Here is an 8,040-nt window from a genome sequence, read left to right as displayed (position 1 = left end):
TAGAAACTAAGAATTCTTGAACAATGCCTTTGCCTTTGCAGAATTAACTTAATATAACATTTCTGAATTATGTTCCATTGTCATTTCTCAGCCTTTTCACACAATTGTAATCTTCAGCCTGCTTTTTTATCTTCTTGATGTGCTCAATTATGATATGTGGAGTTTCATCTTTAGAGTACATGAACTCTACCCAAGTGTATATTGAGAAATCATCCACCATCACAAGTGCATATCTGTTCCTTGAAATTGATAAGACATTTACTGGCCCAAACAAGTCCATGTGAATAAGCTGCAAGGGTGCACTAATAGAATTCACAATTTTTTACTTGTGACTAGATCTTTTCATCTTTCCTTTCTGACAAGCTTCACAGACTTCAACTTGAGCAAACTCCAGCTTGGGCATGTCTCTCACTAACTCCTTTTTGACTAAGTTATTAATTACCTTCAAATTCAAGTGAGACAGCTTCTTATGTCATAGCTTGATTTGTTCTTCTAATGCCTTGGTGTAGAAGCAGCAAATACCATCCTTATTTGTTGAGTCCAAGTCTGCAACAAACAAGCTTCCTTTCCTTTCTCCTTTCAGAGCAATTTCACCAGTTTTCTTGCTGATAAAGGTGCATTCTTCTTTATTGAATAAAACTTCAAAGCCTTTATCATGCAAATTGGCTAACACTGAGAAGATTCACCTCAAGACCAGCTACTAGTGCTACATCATCAATGACAACATTTTCAGAAACAATATTTCCATATCCCATTGTGAATCCTTTGCTGTTGTCTCCAAAGGTCACCAAAAGGTCAGCTTTCTCTTCAAACTGTGATAGCAGGGCCTTATCACCTGTCATATGTCTGGAACACCCACTGTCAATGATCCATATGACTTTCTTCACTTTGCCCTACACACAATGAGATTCAGGTATGTTTAGTGACCCAAGTAGTGTTGGGTACTTTCTTCTTATTAACTGATTTAGCAGAAGTAGAGTGATTTGTTTCAAATAGAATAGAGTTCAATGATTGTTGTGCATTTTCCCTTTCTGATGTAGACTCAATTTTTGTTTCCTTAAGATCTACTCTCAGTTTGTGGCAACTTTTCATCACTTTTAAGTTGAAAGGGATGCAATCAAACTTATCACTGAATGAGTAGGGATCATTTAAATCTGCTTCATTGTATTTGCAAGTTCCTTCTGTTGGCATATTAACACCCTTTTTACAAAGGTGAGTTAGATAATTTGTAGAGCCACATTTTCCACACTTCTTGCCAGGAATATCTGCAACATAGGCCATATTATTGCTTTTGGTTATCCCCTTTCTCTCATTTCTATTTTTCTTCTTCTTTCTTGCATCTTCAATCTTGGTTTCTTTGACAGGAGTCTTGGTACTTTGATTGTCCATAATATTTTCTTCAGCCTTAGAAGATTGAATTTAACTTGCATTTTTCTTTTCATTGTCCTCATCTACAATTTCTTGTTTGATGATCAATTCTTCTTCACTGAAGTTTACTTCACAAGTATTAAACACAGATGACCCAACATTTCTCAGCATTGCTGGAACATATTCACTCTTTGTTGCTTTTCCTCTGTCACCAATGTTTTTCTTTTTGCTGTTTAAGGCATCATAATCAAGACCAATAGGAATGTTTGCACATGGTTTATTTTTCTCATGGTACTATCCAACCAATTCAGATGCATTCTTGAAGGACTTCAACTTTACTTCACTTTTCTCCAGTTTTTCCCTTAGCACAACCTCAATCTCATTTGCACACTTAAGCTTGTTTTTCAGATAGCCATTTTCTTGTTTCAAGGCTTCAAGCTTCACTATCAATAATTCAGCTTCTTGTTTTTCACTTTCAAGCTTCTCATTTAACTTTGTTAATCTGCTAACTTCTTCATTAACAGCAACCATGCTTGTATGAACATGAAACATTTTTGTGCTCATCCTTTCAACAGTTTCCTTATATTGATTCACATTTAAATCAGTGGAGGTAAGAGTTAGTACCTGTGATTTAGATGAGGATGATTCTCCTTGCTCCAAGGCCATGAGTGTATAGTTTCTAAGTTCTTCATCTTCATCATTTTCAGAGTCATCCCAACTTTTACCTTCTGCAATATAAGCTTTGCTTTGTTATTTCTTCAGAAGAGCTTCATATTTAGCTTCCAGTTCAAGATAAGCTTTGTCTTTCTTTGCCTTCTTGGGTTTCCTTCATTCTGTAGCAAAGTGGCCTAGTTCATCACAGCTGAAGCACCTTATATTAGATCTGTCAACAAATCCAGTTTTGTAACCACTCTTGCTATCAGAATTGTACTTCCCTTTTTCTTTCCAGCTGTTGTCTTTGTTAAAGGACTGTCCTTTACTTTTGAAGTATCTTGGCTTCCTTACTCTAATGTTAGAGAATTTTCTAGCCAGATAGGCCATTGACTGATCTAGCTCATCCGGTTCATCAAGAGTATAGAACTCATCATTTTCCAATTCTAGTATTACTTGCTCCTGTGAATCAATTGTTCTCTGCTCGCTTGTTGAGGTAACTGGAATATGAGATCTTGGTTCATCATTAGATGTTTGACCTTCATTTACTATTAAAGCACTTGAACCATCTACAACATGTCCTTGCCCAGATCTCAATGATTGCCTTTGAATCATCTCTAGTTCATATGTTTTGAGAATTCCATAAAGAACTTCCAGAGTTATTCTGCTCAAGTCTCTCCATTCCCTGATTGCTGATATTTTCTGTTCCAAATGGTCAGGAAGATTAAGCAAGAACTTCAGATTCACTTCTTCAGATTCATAGAATTTGTCATGAAGCTGCAAGTCATTTATCAGCTTATTGAATCTTTCAAACACATCAGTAATGTTTTCCTTAGGCTTAGCCATAAAACCCTCATACTGTGAAATCAGTATCCTTCTTTGATTAGATCTAACCTCCTCAGTACCTTCACAGAGTATTTCGATCTTCTTCCATATTTGCTTGGCAGTGTCACAGTTAACAATATTGTTGTACATCACATTGTCAAGTGACTCAATCAATATTAATTACAAGCTGTTATCCAGGGAGACTTTCTCCTTTTCAGGGTCAGAATACTCAGCTGGACCTTTGGGAGCATAATAAGATGGTATGACCATGTCTCCATCTGTAGATTCCTCAACTCTTACCATAGGAATGAAGGGTCCATTCTTGAGGATCTGAATATAGAATGGATTGGCCATCCTGATAAACATCATCATTTTCTTTTTCCAAAGAGTGTAGTTAGCTTTGTCAAAGGTAGGAATTTTGATGCTACTGATTTTCTGTGTATTCATTCTTCCAAGATCTTGAATCTGTTTACTTTTCAGGTTTTGCTCTGATACCACTTGTTAGGTAATGAATCACACACAGGGGGGGTGAATGTGTTTTTCTGATTCTTGACTTTTCTTGAAAGTTAATGGTTGAACAAAGTAAATTAAATCTTGTATAAAAAAATGTTCATGCAAAATATAAGCTTGCAGAAAATAAAGAACACAGATCTTCAAAACTCACTTAATTTTTGTATTAAAAATTAAGATGTTTTGCTACAAAATTTCTAAGCTCTTTGAGGTTAAAGAGCTCAGCTTCTTCTCGAGAGTGTTACAAGAATTTTGATCTAAATTGTTACTTCTAACTAGAGGACCAGTGTTAACTTTATATCTCAGTTAACTGCTGGTTTACACAATGGATAATAAATATGCTATTAACTTTTCTAAACTATCACTTGTCATTTCTATTTATAGAAAAACAAATCTTCCATTTCTGGCTTAGCATATCTTTGGCATCTCGTGTTTACTTTAATATTCCTCTGTAAGTTAATCTTTGTCATTGATCTTGCACACTCTACAAGCTGCTTTTTGTAGAATTATCAATCCAGCTGTTGGATTGTTTGTTGATTGTTTATCTTGGATATTAAACTGATTTGCAATTCTGTACTTTGAGACTATACTTCGAGATCTCCAGTTTGAATTAATAGAACACTTGACATCTCGATAAGTACATAGGCTTATTGAGATCTCTAGCTCTCCATATTGAGTTTGGCTTGTAGAGGTCTTCAGCTTGGCGAGATCTCTTGTAACACCCCCAAATCCGGGGTCGGGGATCCGGGTTGTCACGAGTTCCAATTCCCTTAACAACTCTTAATCTTAATAAACAACCAACCACTGCGTACTGTGACCCCACAATATACACACACACCACCACCAGTTATAGTCTCAGAGATGAATACCAAAAATAACACAAGTCATTTTATTCCACAATTATAAGTCATTATACCACAAAAGGGTTTCTGAATAAATTTACATTTCCTTGCCATTATTACAATTCATATAGATACATAAGTCTGGTGCATCAAAAGTTGAAAGCCTAGCCTATTGGTAATTCCTACCTCAGCTACTGCGGCATCAACGCCTCCAGAAAACTGCGGAACGTTTCCTAACCGCTTGCGAATTGGGAGCTTGGTCCTGTTCATCTTTTTCTATCTGTTGTTGTGTGATGAAAGAAGAAAGCAAGGGTGAGCAACAAGCCCACGGAAATAATATGTATAATAATTAACAATATATGAGCATTCTCATAGTACTCATGAAAGTCTTGGTAAAGAAGAAATGAACCAAGTTTGATATCTTAATGCGACCAAGTCGCAAAATATTCAGTATATATGTACATATACTTTTCAAAATCTTGGAAGTCCTCTTCCATGTATAATATACACAGAGTTCCAGTTTATAACTGTATAAAAATATCGTTGCAAGGTGATCTCATATATCTAACCTTGTCTCAACGTTTTTCTGAAAATCTTTGTCATGCATAAGATAATCATTAGCCATATATAAGTTGAAAAGGTGAAGTTACGAGATACTCCAATATACTTATATCTTTTCTGAATACTACTTGAACTACCACCATTCAAGGTATAATCAGTTTCAAAAGTTCATCACATAGATGAGACTACAAGATAAGATTTGAATAGATTCAATCTTTGAAATATTACTGAATGAAATGAAGTTACGAGATACTTCATTAAGTCCTGATATATATATATACATATATATATATACACCTATATATATCTCATACTTTCCTTGGAAACCTCTGTTATGAAAAGTATAAACAGAGTTATAATATCCAATGAATTTGGAAGAAAAGAATTTTGGCATAAACCTGATATCTTGCTGATCAGGCAAAGATACCAATAAGTAACCTTTTCTACTAGTAGATGGACGAATTCCCCACTGGTCATCACCCTGACCGTATTAGGACCTATGATGGACTGCCACTCAGCCACTTACGCATTGATGGACTCCCACTGAGCCACTTACACTTTCATGGACGCCCACTGAGCCCATGTTGCTTATGCCGACTCAAATAGATGGACTTACTTCCCGAACGTTGGGCAAGTAATCAAAATGCTTTCTCAAAACAGCAACCTCGTTGCGAATATAAAATACACCACAGAGCCGGATCCCTCAGGTTTTGAGCGAGTATTTAAATCCCCTTCGAAAGGAAGATCTTAAATCTAAAAATGAGTTTTGGGATCCGCTCTAACTTTTAAAAATCATTTTGAAGACTCGAAAACATTTTAAAGAATGTTTAGAGTAACGCTGATTTAATAAAATAAATCAGTCCCGATATGTTGGAGAAAATATCTGAATATTATTACTTAAATAATATTCCCATTAACGATAATCCTTATAAAAATAATTGAAGTAGAAGTTTTACAACTCATACTTGAAATGAATAATAAATAACCAAAGATATACGTATACGAAAGGACGATCTTTATTTGAATAATCGAAAATAAGTTTGATTATCGAAACATTATTCTTTAATAAAATAAAGAATATTATTTAATAAAATAAGCGGAGTCATAAGTCCTCGAATGAATATTCAAAATAATACTCATTAAATAAAGTAAGCGGAGTCATAAGTCCTCGAATGAATATTCAAAATAATATTCATTAAATAAAATAAAGTTATCAAATAAACCTTATTCGATTAATAGTTTTGAAAACTATATCAATATATATATATATATTATACTCGGGAACATCGACTCCCGGTTTAGAAAATGTTCACCTTTGGGTCCCCTATACTAAGGGTATACGCAACCAGTGCTTATCTTTAGCATAGGTATTATGCAGTTTATAAGCATTTGAATTGATAATAGAATATCAAGATTTCACAACATGCATATATATACCATATCAACATGCTCCAATATATCGCAAGATTTGCTAATAACAGTCATGCACTTATCTCAAGATAATTGATAAGTGGCATTTTATACCACTTAGAACATCTTAAAATGGCTTAAATTGGTGCCTTGAAATCAAGTATTTTGTGTATTTGATGCGTTTTTCTAGTGTTTATGCATTTCAGGGTATTAGTTGCATTTCGGAGGAGTAATCATCAAGAATAAGCATTGGCATGTGTTCACCATTGAGAGAGGAAAGAAAGGGGCAGATTACGGTGAAGAAACGGAGCAAACTCAGGATTTTTCCAGTAGGGTCCTGAGCGCCCGCTCAGCAATGCTGAGCGGCCGCGCAGGAAGCTGAGCGCCCGCTCAGCTATGCTGAGTGGCCGCGCAGGGTCGGGAAATTAAATAGTTGTTTTTAGACTTCTACTTCTGTTTGGCTTCCACTTTTATGTAATCTGAGTTTTATGGGACTATTATATAAGTAGATTTGGAGACGTTTTCATGAGAGAGGATCGTGGTATTAAGCAAGGAGCGAAGGAGATAAGGAAGAAGACCGTTTTAGCACACAGCAACGAAGAGGAAGCATATTTTCTTGTGATTCTTGTTTCGTTGTAACGTTGGATGCTAGTTTTCTTACTTTGAACCTATTTACTCTTGTGACGTACTCTGGTTTAATATAATTAGTTTAGTTATTATTTTCTTGTGTTTGTTTATCATGATTTCATATGAACCCATGATGACGATAAGTGCTATTATGGGCTAATCGTGATCATGGGGTCGCAACGGATTTACTATGGAATTCTTTAGTTAATTGTTTAATACTTTAGTGTGTGATGATTGTATGATATCTAGTATTGGTTGTGCGTATTCGTCTTATGTGCGTCGCGAACATATAAGATAGCGTGTTAATCTCTTGTGAAGCGACGGTGGATCTTGAGATTTAGAACTTGCCATGCTAGCATAGGTTCATGTATGATGTACATGATTAGTGGGTAACTCTAACAGTTTTATTCGCCCTGTGTAATCAAAAGGAATAACTTGTGCTTAAATCATTGTGTTGTCAATTTCTGTAGACATATAGGAACTCAACATAATTGATGACTATTCAACTTCTATCTTAATTGTGGATGTTTGGTAGAATGGTATTAGTACAATGAAAGTTGGCTTTTATCAGTTTCGTGTTATTCGATTAATATCATCACTGTCACATGCTAAAGGTAATAACAATAATTATTGAAGGAAGTAGTAATGAAGTTGTGATCTCATGAGTGTTTTAATATTGATAATTGAAGTGTTAATTAAGTGATAAATTAAGTAATTAATTGTAGTTAATATTTAGTCAACAATTCTAAGTGTTAGTGTCTTAACATTGAGAAGTAATCATACATTGGTGTGTGAGTTTAATTAGACAATAATTAGTGTGAGTCTCTGTGGGAACGAACTAGAAAGTATTCTATATTACTTGCGAACGCGTATACTTGCGTGAATATTAGCGCGTGTTTTCGCCCTAATAAGTTTTTGGTGCCGCTGCCGGGGACTCGGCGTATTTGTTTAGTTTATGTACTTACTATCATTGGTCATTAGGACTCAGTGATTAGGACGTAATTGTTACTTATTGTTTCCGGTTGTGTTTCAGGTACTTTAGCGAGCGTTTATGCAAACTCGTTCTCGTACTTGCAAGAGGACTTTAGATACAGCTGAGGAGACAGACGAAGTTCTTGATATTCCGGAGAAGATAGATTTTGAAGATTCGGATTCAGGAACTGAGCGGAAAGAACCAGTAATCATGGGTGATCGTATTGTTCAGGCTGATCCAGCTCTTATGGACTTTTCTCGGCCAAAAATTGAT

Source organism: Apium graveolens, chromosome 4 (genome assembly GCF_009905375.1).
Source record: "Apium graveolens cultivar Ventura chromosome 4, ASM990537v1, whole genome shotgun sequence".
Classification (NCBI taxonomy): Eukaryota; Viridiplantae; Streptophyta; class Magnoliopsida; order Apiales; family Apiaceae; genus Apium; species Apium graveolens.
Note: the sequence above shows the minus strand (reverse complement) of the source record.